Below are 14,945 nucleotides of genomic sequence, written 5' to 3' on the forward strand. Positions count from 1 at the left end.
TCTATCGAACCCTTATTTAGGGCGGCTTTTGTTTATACAAATTATCTTATTTAAAAGTCGATATATTATTATTTTAAGCCATGGAGACTGGCTGAAGTCGATTACTCTATGAATTTTAACGAGTTTAAGCCACTGCCATCGTGATCTAGACCAGGCCGTAATGCAGGATGTGTGACGTCACTCAATGGGGCAGGCTTTTCTATTTGAGTATACGGAGCTGAGTGAAATATATTACTTTAATGCGTGTCGGTGCTTAATTTTATTTAGTGTAATGTGTGTATAAGATACGTTCACTTCTTACTGCATAATATGTTGCCGAAATAATTACAAAACTGTGTTATTTTAATGTGAACGGAGTTTTACATGTTAACAAAACCTGTTTGCATCAACTTTTAAGTTTGGAATGAAAGCTATTTTGAGATTTAATAAAGAAGAATTATTTATATTGTGATTTTAATTTAGCACATTATCTTCCTTACTTGTAGGTAGAAAATTTACCACAGTCCCTCCTATGAAATAAGTGTAGGTACGTACGGTTGTGTTACTTCATCTGGTAGGTTAGATAAATAGAATTCAATACGACCCAGAATAGTAGGGAACAAATAAATAATACAATTAAATTGTTATTCAATGCAATGTGTGCATAAGTTCCGGCTAGTTCCATTTATTTGTTGCATAATGTGGCAGGAATAATTATAAAACTGTGTTATTTTTATGTGAAGAGAATTCACCATGTTAACATAACCTATTTGCGCCAAAATTTTAAGTTGAGAACGTAAGCTATTTTGAGATTTAATAAAGAAGAATATATTTAGGATAAACTTCAGAACACGGTTATCTTCCTTACTTAAAGGTAGAAAATTCACCACAGTCCCTCCTATGAAATGTACATACGGCTATATTACTTAACTAGGGTTAAACGAGCGGTGAGGTATAATTCCGGTAACTTCTGAACTGAAAACAGTTGAATTTATTTTTTGTGGAGATGCATTTCATCCTCTAAGCAAGGCATAATAAAAGCCTGAACTAACCGAACTAATTAGTATATGCAAGGTGTATGAATACGAAGGGAACTACCTCAGCGCTAGTTTAGCCCTGGTAACATATTAAACTAATCAGACTGGAGTACCGTATGAAACGAATAAATACAATTGAAGTGTAGACAAATTGCATGTTTTACAAGTTATACGTAGCGTTATGCTTAATTATGATGCATAATTGCGAATATATAAGGCAAGTACTGATAGAGTAAACATAACCTATAATGTCAACACATCAAAATATGCGTGCGATGCAACTGAAAATTGTTGAAACGTGCTTAAATGAATGTGCAAGAATTTCGTAATGAAGCGAGCGTGCTTTATTTCAATTAATTACAATACTAGATACTGTAACAGTAATGAAAACTATAGGGTATAATTTAAAGAAGATGAAATGACTGAAGATCATCTCATAACCTGTGAAGTTCTACCTGATGGATCCACCACAGAGAAATATTGGAGAGCAAGAACGCTAATGGCTTCGTTGCCAAAGCCCGGCATTAGATAACAACAACAACAACAACAACAACAACAACAACAACAACAACAACAACTAGGGTATAATTTTTCATAATATACTATATGTATCTCGCTTTTAGTTCAAATTGTGTATATTATCAAACGTCGTATTATTTATAATGTAGATTATTCACACATAAGAAGGGCGCAATAATTTAAATTTAATAAAACAAATATGGTAAACTAACAATAATGGATTAGACAAGAGTAACATCAGTTACGCTGCACTTAGGCCTAATCATAATTTACTTTACATCCCAGTCAATGTTTCACTTTCACGTGTATATTATTACACATATTTACTCTTTATAACACCAAAAATTCGCTTAACCACATAAGGGCGCAATATTTAATCGAAATAAAGGCAGATATTACACATACGAACTTTGCCTGCAACAACGTAATTTTCACGCCAAAAATAATATTATATCTTACGTTGCAAGTGAATTGTGTCTCGAGTGTCTCACAATCACTGTTTAAAATTTTACTGACGCGATTACACTGCATTTCAGAGAAATATGTGTTATTTTTCATGTACTGCAACTAATTGATATGGTTGAAAGACCGCCCTTCGCGATCAGCTGTTAAGCGAGTCACGTGGTCTGCCTTACGGCCTGTATTAGATCACGATGGCAGTGGTTTAAGCTTCAACATACTACAATGCACCACATACGTAACGTTATTTTATGACGAAATTGTTTACTTTGTGGTGGACATTGCATTTCGACGCAGAACGGAAGATCTGAATGCGAACTATGTAAATTATCTGGACATTCAAAGCATAACTCTAAAATGTATCTTTTATCGCTTGTATCTGATATGCATAATACACCCTTATCTCAAGGAAGATAATGAATCATTGCCCATCCGCATAGATTATTGGCATCTAAGTGGTGTAAGTATGGTAGTTAAGTGGCAGGTTTGGGTTACACACGCTATAACGATTTAAGCAGCATATCGAGTACAGACCGATTATTTAGCCCTGACAACTCAGCGACGAGAAAGAAGGGAAATAATAGGAGTAGCGGGGAAAGCTCCGGAGTAGAGATAAGGGCGAGCGGTCGGTAGAGAAATGGAGTACAGCTTATACCGCATGCATGACATCCGATCGCTCTGAAGGCAAGCGACTAACTCAAACACCCCTTGGCGTAACTAAATGGACTCGCCTGACCCAGGCGCACATTACCGGCGACTGTCAGGACTACATAATCATACACCACATCGGCAAATAGACTCTAACACCTCGAACGCTGCTTTCTATAAGCATATCAGGTCGATGTCACCTACAAGCGAGAAAGGAGTTTCTGTGTGTTTTAACGTCGCATGCCAAGCAAGTCCTGTAGCTGTAAAGTAAAATAAAGACAATCAACGTTGTACTCTTGCATATACATTTGTCTAAAATTTTCAAAACTTCTGTCAAAATTAACGTATCATTTTTCAGATATATGTCTGTATGCTCAGGATAGGGACCAATGGCGGGCTTATGTGAGGGCGGCAATGAACCTCCGGGTTCCTTAAAAGCCAGTAAGTAAGTAATTAAGTAAGTATATGACTGAAGTTTTGTTAAGTTTTTTAAACGACTGCTGCACTCAAGCGACAGAAGTTACACGGCATTTTTTTACTGCCGAGTCTGGTGCCGTACGCGACCGTGGAAAGATAAATTGTATGCACTTTATTAAACACTAGGATTGAACTAATCCTTTAGCGAGCTAGGGACACTATCAATGTTTCTAGGTGTTTCAGATATTGAGAAATTACAAAGGTCTTGGAGTAGGATCCACCTTCACAAATAGCATTTCGATTCTGGCAACTTTATGAGCACCGCATTTACTCACGTCTTCCTCCGTCAGTCAGTTGATATATTAGCACAAGTATGAATTCAAGCAAACCCAGATAGCATGTCATCGTAGGATTTAAAACGTACAGACAAAAATGGACGAAGATTGCTCCAAGTTCGATTTATGTGGAATGCAGGATGTAAAGTTATATTTCAATTCAGAAGAATACCCCTACAATTCTTTTGAAGTTGATGATGCTAATAATACATATGTATTTATTTATTTATTTATTTATTTATTTATTTATTTATTTATTTATTTATTTACTCTGGTGGAGTTAAGGTCATCAGGCCTTTTCTTCCACACCACCAGAAATACAATACAACTACAAGAAAAATTATACATCAATGCAATTAATCTACAGTAATAACGAGTGACAGAATGAATATGATAATGCAAACTCGGCTAACTTCGCAGTATTAAGGTTTTCTGTCTATAGTTATACCGAAAAATGCTTGAAAAAATTTTCTCCATCCAGCAGTTAATCACTAGACACAATTGTATTGGTTGGTATAAACATTTTATTTTTTTAAGTGTATCTCAACAGGGAAATAGCTCCATCTAAAACATGAGATCATATGTGTGTGTTTCAGGAACTCGTGTAACTTCGCAGTACAGCTCGGGCAATTTCGCAGTGATTTTCAAGAATACTCTTTTTAGCTCGAAACATGTTTTAATGTAACCTAAACATCACTACATGTGTACACACGAGTGGTGGGGAGGAAGTGCACGGACAGCTAGAAGTGTACGGAGTATTTAGTTGACGAGTGGAGTCACAAATAACACAAACAATGTTCAATAACAAGTGTAGTGGTGCAACACTACGTAATAATCTGCTCTCAACAAACACGTTTCCTGCATAGTGCGGTAACTTTTCGCTGGCTCTCTCTGCATTATGTTAATTGAAGACTTGAAATAAAAAAAGGCTCTAAGTGCCATAATACGGAATTTTGAAATTGTGTGCAAAATGGGATGTATATGCCAAGCCCAATAATGTATAAAAGGCTCGAACTGCCACGAATGAAAATGTAGTACCAAATGCAATCGAAAGATAGCATGCGGTTTAACTACCAATGCTGTTAACATATTATGAAAGGCTCTATGTCCAGCGCGCTTCCTCCTCATAGTTAGATTAAATGACGGAGGCGGCAGATATTTGAAAGAGTTTGAGAGGAAAGAAACGACGAATTAAAGGAGAAGGTACTGCGCTGCAATGAAAAAAAAGCTGGAAAATGGAGGAAATGAGTACATAGGCCTAAGTTCAAATACCGGTAATAAAAATGTTCCTGTAAAAGCTCGTCCAGCACAGGAGGTAAGTCTCATTACTAATTGCTAACCTACACCATACCTGGACAGCAGTGGCGGCTGATTGACTGAGGCAAGTGAGGCCGGGCCTCAGTCACTTAGTTTAACTCAAATCAAATTTTGTTTTTATGTAATGTATTAGTTATTTGAATGAAGCATATATCGCTGTAGAAGCATTTGAAAACTTTGTGATGTAGATAGACCTGTTTTGCAGTAAAATTTGTTCCTGAAGCCAGGATCGCTCGTGCCGGGTCTGGTTTGTGATGTATTTAGACCTGTTTTGCAGTAAAATTTGTTCATGAGGCCAGGATTGCTCGTGCAGGGTCTTCTTCTGGATTTTCATTTGTCTTCGCGGGCTTTTGAAGTTGCTCTTAAAACGTTGTAACTGAGGCACAATTCGTCTGGCCTGGTCAGGTTTCACTCCTCCCAACCATGGGCCGGCCTCAAGGGTAGAGTGGGGTGGGAATAGGGTGACTTGTCTCCCTAAATTGGCCATAAATAACAAACATTCCAGCTTTTTGGGAGGCAGAGACCCACACTATTCTCTCCTCTTATGTCTTAGTTTATGACTTAAGCGAGGGTGTTATACTATTGTACTTCGTGTAGTGAATCTGGGCCAATGTTGTTATGTATTTCGGGAAAATATAAACAGAAACAAATGCGAGAAATAATGCTGGTGTAGTTAATTCATTGTTAGAGTGTCCTTTTTCGAGAAGAATTAATATTGAAAGAAAGGAAGTTTTAAATAAGGAGAGAGCCTACCGAGATACCTATGACATCGCTGACAATTTTTCTGACAGATAATCTTAAAACGCGAGTTTCTATTGCATTCTGGTATGGGCAACATAAATGGTTATGTGGTAATGTGGTGCAAAATAAACTTCTCTGTTGGCCTTGTTCGTTGCTGTCAAAGGAAAAAAAAATAAAAATAAATGAAAGAAAGGGAAATTTCAACACATATGTGTTGCTTCATCACACTGAAACAATCACTGAAACTCACAGCATAACAGCTTATTTGGTGAGTGAAATTATTCTTTTTCATTACTAGTAATAATAATAGACTAATAATAATAATAATAATAATAATAATAATAATAATAATAATAATAATGTAATAATGATATTAATAATATCATAAATAAACATTTTCTATCGGAGGCACTTAAACTAGTTGCATCTGGCCTCACCGAGGATTTCGATCACCGCCGCTACTGCTGGACAGACTGATTATTCTTGTTCTGTTTGCATGAAAGCAACAGTAAGGTCTAACTAAATTATGTTGGTTGTGACAACAGAAAAAAACTGGTAGACCTAGTGAGGTACAGTGCACAGGGTTCTCCAGCTTGCTTTCTGAGTCGGTGTGCATGCAAGTATAAATGCGAGAACCTCAGCTATGAACACAAAGTCGGGCTGTTTGAAGATTTTTATGACCTGGAAGATATTGAAAAGCGAGGGAGTTACTTGATGGGGCTGATGCAAGTATCACGTGTTAAAAGAAGACGTCATGGAACCTACGATGACCCTTCACAGAGCAGGAGACAAACAACTATTCATTATACTGTTCCAGATGGGCAAGGTGACTTAGTGCAAGTTTGCAGAGGAACATTTTCTGAAATATTTGCGTTAACTCGGAAAAAAATCCAGGTATTAACCGAGAAGAAAAGGAATTTGACTGAAATGATACAGTACCTGACAAATGATGACCACAAACAGTCTTACAGAAGCATTACTGAATTAACTTTTATTTTATGAACAAAAAACTATTTTTGTTTCATTCGTTTGCCCTCTTCAATATCTTTTTGCTGATTCTGAAGTATGGAACTTAGAGCCTTTCATTAAATTTCCACTTTCAGTAGCTACGTTTATCATACTATTACAGTATTACTTTTATAAGTTCCTTTGGATACTAGCTCCATACTATGCTTATCTTTCAATTAAAACACATTAATACTGAAATTATGACCATTAATTACCTAGTACACTTAAAACTCATTTTCCTCAAATTCATGATTATGGCACTTAGAGCCTTTTTTATTTCAAGTCTTCATTTTATGATGATGATTGCCTTGTAGCAACAGAAGAACGAAACAAAGAGCACAGAATAATATTGCTGTAGCTGTACTCTTTGAACAAAATACAGCGTGGTAATCGATCAGGCCCAGTTTCATTATCGATACTTAGCGCGGCATACTAGCGCACACTATCGGATGAAATAGAGAATTTCACTTATTCTATTACCTTTCGTAATAAAGTAATGACGAAACTATGACGCATCTGTGTAACAGTTGTATTGTTATACATTACATATGTAGTGATTATTAATCAGGAATTAATAAACTTTGTTACACACTCATGAGGTATCTCTTTTTTTTTTTTTTCTCGACAGGTATATAGTTCGTCACCAACACGTACACAGTTTCTCAACAGCCACTAACACTAAAACGGTTTCACTTATTCACACCTCCGCACCGTTGCATATATACAGTTTTCTTTCGGTCCACCGAATACTAGATTCCCATAAGAAGGATAGCGATAGAATTCTACTAGCACAGAGTTCAAAGTTTACTTCCTAAATATAAACGCGATTTATATCGCTACTGTTGTTTATTCAGTGTGCTAGCATATTTACGTATTGTGCATATACTATTTTCGAAATCTACACTCCTTTTATACACACTAGCAATAAACTTCCACACGTGATCACTGTTAAATTGGAACAACAGAGTAACGAACTCACTCATCCGCCAGGTGTGTGTGTGTGTGTGTGTGTATGTGAATATTGCACTTAAGTAGTCTTTCGCCTGTACACGTAGGCCTACATCTTCTCTCCAGCCCGTGCGCTGTTGCACGCCAATGCCACCTAGTATGTATGTATGCATGCATGCATGCATATGCAGTTTTGAAGCCAACAATGGGAAGGTAGAGATAATAATTAAGGAACACCCTTTTTCTCTTTTTATAGCACAGCAATTTTATTGCATGTATATTCCATACTTTTTTTTTTTACATTTTTGTTTCTTTGTAATACATAATGCTGAAAAATAAGAATAAATTTTATTATAACTATATGTACACACTCAACGAGAAAGACTTGAAATTAGACATTTTATTGGGCAATAGATGACTATCATTTTCACAGTTGGGATCCCGAAAACAATAACACTGAAGAAGAACTGAGTCTAAGAGAGAAGAGTGTATAGAGGGCCCTGACAATTTGTGTTCACGAAGATGTACAAGATGTACTTTTTCACTCATTTTGTCTAAATAAATCTTAGAACCTAAAGGTGGTGGCCATAGCTCTGGCAGACTAGTCCGCCCAGCTGATGGCCACCGGGCACAGTGCTCGCTAACTTGCTAATGGTGGCCTCTGGTGGAAATCCCTTCCGGATATTCTACAGAGTCGCCCTTACGTTCTGGACTCCCTTAGGGCTCCAGAATGGGCTGATGTGATCGTCTCCCTTAGTTGCGTCGCGTCGGTTCTAAGTCCGATTCACATTGAAACTCTGACACTATCGCACCTTGGAATTTGGTTCAATTGTCCTATTGACTGGCTCTTGTAATCAGCCTAAAAACCTGAGACAACTCTTTAAGTGTGAGGCCTGGACACTCACCAGGAGGGCGACTTGCTGAGTGCCGCAGTGAGTGATGCCGTCAGCGGTGCGGGTCTCGGTCTTGGCAGATGGGCCGCCGGAGTAGCCGTAGCTGTACTGTCCCAGTGTGTCCTGGGCGTGGTACTGGCTGGACACGGAGGTGGCCACACCAATGGGGGCGGCTACGACGGCGGGAGCGGCGGCATAGGACACGGCACCCAGCAAGCCGGGCTTGGCGGCAGCCAGAGCGACAAGGCAGGAGACGATAACCTGTACAGAGAACATACGCGAACGTCAAATCCGGCACCCTGGCACCTGGCCTTCCCGTGTACCAATCTTCCTAGTTCCAATCATAGTCGGGGCAGTTTACTTCTCAGCAGAAAGATCGTGAAGATTTGCGGCGTGGTACGGTTTTCTTCAACGCATTATCTTGATATTTTAATTTTACTAACGCACCGAATAAAAACAACATCTGCAGTACAAGTACTTTGTTAAAGGTGCTCTTTAAAGAATTTATGTTAATAAGAGAATTGCCATTAACTGATATGTAATTCCCCACGGCGTTCTATCAGATTTCATAAGAATTCATTTTGTTAGTCTCGACGACAGGGAGATTCTGAGTATTTGCAGCGTGGGAATAGTTTTCTTTGAGTTCCATAATTTCAGTGATTATTACCATATATATCATATATATATATATATATATAACTTATTAGTTATACTGTAACGGTCTTACTAATAAAAAGTCTATATACAGACGTTTAACTGTTTTATACTTATACAATGAGTAGCTCGTTTATAAGTCGTGTGTAAATTCCTTACTAATAAACACTACATAGACTACGTAGTGTATAACAGTATAACTGTTACACAGCTACGTCATAGTTTCGTCATTACTTCGTTACGAAAGGTAATAGAATATCTGAGGTTCTCTATTGCATCCGGTAGAGCGCTCTAGTGTGGCGTGTTAAATATCGATAGTAAAACTGGCTCTAATCGATTACCACACTACATTTTGGTCAAAGAGTACAAGCTACAGCAATATTATTCTAATAATTCTATGATCTTTGGTTTGTTCTTCTGTGGTTACAAGGTAACCATCATCATAAAATGACAGTCGAAACGAACAGCTGTTAGAGGGGCTGCCATTTTTTCGCTATATACAAGCTTAAACAAGGGGTTTCGTGTATATAACTACTACAAAGCAATACCCATTGTATAGTTACAGCCTGTTTATACGCCCATAGCTTATTCACGGTTTATTAGTAACGTTTTCTGTCTCAACTCTGCATAAGTCTCGTATAAAAACTATACACGGTTTATTAGTAAGACTGTAAGTTGAAAGTGTAAACTCATACCTTATTGTTGAGGGACTGGGGGAGGGGGCGAGGACGGTTCGTCGTCCCCCTTCTTTGCATCTTGGCCCTGTTCTTCGGGAATTTCTGGAGCTAGTTCTGAGTAAACCCTTTTCAATTCACCCCCCTCCACAACAACAAAGTGGCCGGTGTTTCTCTTGCTGTGAGGAATAAAGATTGGCGGTGGGGTTTCTTCTCCTGCCAACTGCCCGCCCTGACCACTCTGGCCTGGCTCTTGTCCTTCCTCTGGTTTTCGAGGTAGATATTTAGAGTAGTCGGTGACCTTGATTTCTTCCTCTGATGGTGAATTCAGGTCCTCTTCGCGCAGTTTCGGGCGCCTATGCCTATCCTTGAATATGGTGTCTTTGGGATAGGGCCCCTGAGGACTAATGAGTCTCTCGCCGGTGATGATTTTATATATCCCGTATCCTGTGCCTATCAGAGACCCTACTCCGATTGATGTTGCTCCGATATCAAGTAGTCTTCTGTTATCGGATAAATACTTTACCGCTGTTCTGAAAGAACGGAACATTTTTCCTTGTATTCGGAACGTATGTAACACAGCAACGGCATTGCTATTGTTGTCATGCATCGTCTCCATAGAGACCGCAGTTGTTGTTTCATGTAGATCAGCGGTGAACAAACTGGGTATCGTGATTACATCGTGTAATCAAAGTCATTTATACTGGTAAGGGGAGTTTCCTGTACATTGCTCTCTGTCTCGCTCACGTACTGAAGGTATCAGTGTCGGTACCATGTCGCTCTACAAACCCTCTGTCTCTACGAGCAGGAAAGAACGTTTCGTACGGAATGAGAAGAGGAATTTATTCAATGTTCTGTCGGAGAAAATGTTATTGTTCAATTAGGAGTCGTATACAGAAGCGACATTACAAAGCATTACGCTGAATACACAGGAATATAGTGAGGAATACATGTGAGGCTCTTGAGGTTGTAAGGAGAGAAGAAAACAACTATTTGCAAGGTGGAAAATTTTTCTGGAAAAATATATAATGGCAAATTTTCCATCTCACGTCTCAATATTAATTCAATATACTTATATTAATAAATCTTTAAATCTGACATGAAGAGAATATAATCGCTTCATAGCTTATGAACTACACTTTTAATTTCTTTGAGTAACGCTCCCAACTTTTCGATACTTGCTCTCAACGTTTTCAAATAAATTATATGTGAATTTAAATTCTAAGCTTAATTTATTTTTATTAATATTAATATGAATATTAATTTATATTGACATACAACAAAGAAATAATTTCAGTGTAAAAACTTCACAATGTCCTACTGCATGTAATTAATTTGGAGTATAATAGGCAATATTCTTCAACATTTGTGCATTAATGGACACAGTATATAATAATGCTTGACGAACAATGAAAGAGTAGGGTCCGTTACTTTAAAGTAATTAGTATTTACTACGTAAAATGAAATACTTGTTCTTTTCTTGCTGTTTCGAAATTACTGCAATTTTTTTTCTTCAAATACTGTATAAAAATCATATAAATAAATTATGTTTTACAATCCACTACTTTGTGAAGTATAACTGAGTAAGCCTAAAGTTTCTTGTATTACAATTGTCAAATATAGACACTGATAATAACTGTGTTTTTTTCGTTCTGCTATGTTTATAATGTCCAAATGTCTATTTAATCCAACCCTAGAAGAGCAGAATAGATTATTGTACACCCCTTCAGCTAAGAACGGGTAAGAGCAACGCCTGATTGATGCAACCCGCACAGACCGGCGATCCGCGCACATAACTACACATTTAGAGTCTGATTTCTGACATGCCTGTCTTAAGCTCTTTCAGGGGCGAGCTAAAGTTTTTCTGCAATATATATTATATTTTATGTTACAATTATTAGCAAAATAAATAAATAATAAATAAATAAGCCTTCCAACGAAGGAGAGTTTTATAAAAGCGTAATGATCAAGGTGGCTGAATAAATTTGTCCAATGGAAGTGATTAATTAATTTTGAAAAAGTGCGCATTTCTCGACTAAATATCCAGAAGACAATTCAGAAAATTTCTGCTTGTGTTCATGAGGAATATTAAAAAAAAGCAAGAAAATTTATTTATATATATATATATATATTTTTTTTTTATTGGCTCTTGATGACAGTAGTGACATTACTGATACAGCATAGCTTGTGATTTTTATTCGCGGAGTTGATAAAGAACTCAATGCTACCTTCCTTTAAAACTAATGTACCTACCCCTTTAAAATCAATCCAGCTATCTCACTTTAAAAGCAATCAGTCCATCACCCTTTAAAATTAAATTATTTATATCCCTTTAAAAACCAATGTATCCATCTCGCTTTAACAACAAATGTACCTATCTCCCTTTAAAACCAACTTGTCTATATTCCTTTAAAACTAATGTGCCTACCCCTTTAAAATCAATCCAGCTATCTCACTTTAAAAGCAATCAGTCCATCACCCTTTAGAATTAAATTATTTATATCCCTTTAAAAACCAATGTATCCATCTCGCTTTAACAACCAATGTACCTATCTCCCTTTAAAACCAACTTGTCTATCTTCCTTTAAAACTAATGTGCCTAACCCTTTAAAATCAAACCAGCTATCTCACTTTAAAAGAAAACCGTACATATTCTTTTAAAAATATATATGTATGTCCCTTTAAAACCTTTGGGCCGTATTCATAGACATTCTTAGCGCGGGATTTCGGTGGATGATCAGCGAACTAGCGTTTTTCGTATTCATAAACCAGTGTTAGCTATATGATATGATATGAATCCTGTTTAGCACGCTCGTAGCGCGGGCTAGCGAAATGTCTATGAATAGCATCCTAAGTGAACATCTTTTAAAATCCCTTCAAAACCAATCAGTCCATATCCTATTAAAATCAATCTGTCCGTCCGTTCATTTGACTGTTTGTCCCTCTATCTGTCAATCTGTCCGTCTATCCATCTATCTGCCTGTCTGTACGTCCTTATATATGTTTGTCCGTCTGTCAGTCGGTTCCACCATATGTCTGTCCGTCCGGCCATGTCTGTCTGTCCATCTCTCAGTCGGTCTGCCATGTCTCTCTCTTCGCCCATCTGTCAATCGGTCCGGTCATATGTCTACCTGTCAATCCGTGAGTCAGTCTGTCGGGCCATATGTCTGTCTGTCCGCCCATCTGCCGCTTTTGTAACCATTCCTTTAGTATTATTCCTTTCTTCATTTACATTTCTGCTTATGAGACATTGATCAATATAAGCCTACTGATTCATTCTGTTGTGGCATAGTTGTTTTTTTACTCTTCTCATGTAGCGAGTGAAATTTGAAAGTCATAATCGAATATTAATTCATGTCTATTACTATTTCTGTTTCTCTTCCATCGTTGCGGTATTGCAAATTTTGAGATAATCGCTGTTAATGTCGCAGCCTCTGTAAACTTCAGTGCTAACCAAGTTTGCTAATTTTTTTTTGTTTACTATCACATTATCCATTATACTCCCTGCGCCTCTTGCTGCCCAGGTGTATTTTTTTGATTATCCCTGTATGGAAAAAAAAATATTTGCGATTTTCAAGGCATCTAAAGCTACGAAGTCAATCAGCAGTTTCCCATTATTATTAATATTTATTATTTCTTCTTCATGTTCGCCACAGAATTTCTTTAATAGCTATATCTCCTAAACGTGCGTTGAAATCTCCCGCTATTACTGTACAGTCACTAGGATTAGTTTTGTTCACAGTATTCTCTAGTGTCTCATGAAATTCAATTGTGTCCTTTACTTTACCTTTTCCATATACTCGACTATTGTAACATGGCTTCGCTGTGCTTTTAGACAGATTTTAATTATTTTCTCATTTATTAACATATAGCTATGAATTTCCTTTCTCAATTTATTCTTATTAAAACTTGCAATTCCTATCGCTGCTCTAATTTCCACTAGTACACCGCTGTAGATCATAATAATATAATTTCTTAGTTCTTTCGTGTCTTTTAATTTCTTTTTAGTTTCCTGTTATGACTGCAATATCTACTTTCATTTAATTTAATTTCTTCTCTAACTCATATTCTTTATTAGTTAATCCTGTTGCATTTAACATCCAAATTTTCTATTTTTCCGCTATACGTACTTGTATATACTTTTTCCTAGCCTTAGTTGTCAACTTTCGGTCAAGCCACCTTTTTCTTTATGAGTAACTGTAGTATTAAGATTTCCCTGGATTCGTTCCTGGCGATTCGTAGAGTTAGTAATGTTGATGTTAGCCTTCTTCAGGCTAATAGAAAAGTTGCCTCCTCCGCTCATTTGTTCGTTGAGGACATGTCCGTTGTTGCTCCGGAATGAGTTCCAGATTCTACCTAAGGAGATAGATTGTCTTTTCTCAATTCACCATTTAATGTCATCTTGGCCGATGAGGACTTCGCACGTCTCCCTGTGCACGGGCCCTTCGTCCAGGTGCTGCACAGTCGGCCCACTGTGACCTGGGGCTAGTGAGGGAAGGGATGCCAACCCCTTTGGTGAGACTACCTCGAAAGGGTTCTCACCCACTATCCACATTATAAATCTACTGGTCTCCCGGCGAAGAGATGGGCTGATGCAAAATCACTTCTCTACCTTTGATAGATTGTCTGATAAAAAAATTAATTAACTTTAAAAAATGGTCAAATATCTAACACAAAATAAAAAAAATATATTGTTTATTAAGAAATGTAGTTGAAAGAGCATGATATTGTAAACATAAGTTTCAGCAATAAAATAAAAAGAGAGAACATGAAAAAGTTAACAAGTTTATGAGTTATGAGGGAAACGCTTCATCAATGTACAGTGAACTTTGAATTTTGAAAAAAAAAAAAAATATATATATATATATAAATTTTTTTAAATAGTAAAAATATATTTTTTTTTCATATAGCAGAAGGATAGTGTTTTACACATACCAATTTTCATTATTGTACAAGATACAGTAATGGAGGAAAAAAAAGTTGAGTATTTCCAAAAATTTACTGCTGTAAGCTATACCTAACCTTTTAAAATAGTTGCATTCCACTTCAATTATCAATATACAGGGTTGGTCAGATAAAACCGGCCCCATCTCATGTCATATGATTTGGAAAATAAATTATGTAGGGTATTGATTTCTTTTCTTTCTTTTTTCTTGAAAATGTAATTATGTTGGCTATACTGTATCTTCCGCGTGTTTTGTGTCATTGTTGTTGCGCCATTGTTGCTTATAACCTCTTCTGGTTGCTGTTTAAAAGTCAGACGCAGGGGGTGCTCATTCTAGATGCGCAAAGGCCTCGAGTTTCTCCGTTGTGCGC

The 14,945-nt window shown here is 37.1% G+C and overlaps 1 protein-coding gene across 6 annotated transcripts in view; it reads left to right on the forward strand.

Annotated features, from left to right (window-relative positions):
• The window catches only part of LOC138715318 (serine protease gd-like), a 371,579-nt gene that overhangs the window by 161,472 nt on the left and 195,162 nt on the right, over positions 1 to 14,945 (forward strand). Inside the window, exon 4 of one of the 6 annotated variants that reach the window (XR_011336239.1) lies at positions 3,991 to 5,751. The exons of the other annotated variants lie outside the window; for them this stretch is intronic. The gene's annotated coding sequence lies outside the window, so the exon portion shown is untranslated. Of the gene's footprint in view, positions 1 to 3,990; positions 5,752 to 14,945 lie in introns of those variants that run through there. 6 annotated transcript variants of the gene reach the window in all.

This window comes from Periplaneta americana, chromosome 15 (genome assembly GCF_040183065.1).
Source record: "Periplaneta americana isolate PAMFEO1 chromosome 15, P.americana_PAMFEO1_priV1, whole genome shotgun sequence".
NCBI lineage: Eukaryota > Metazoa > Arthropoda > Insecta > Blattodea > Blattidae > Periplaneta > Periplaneta americana.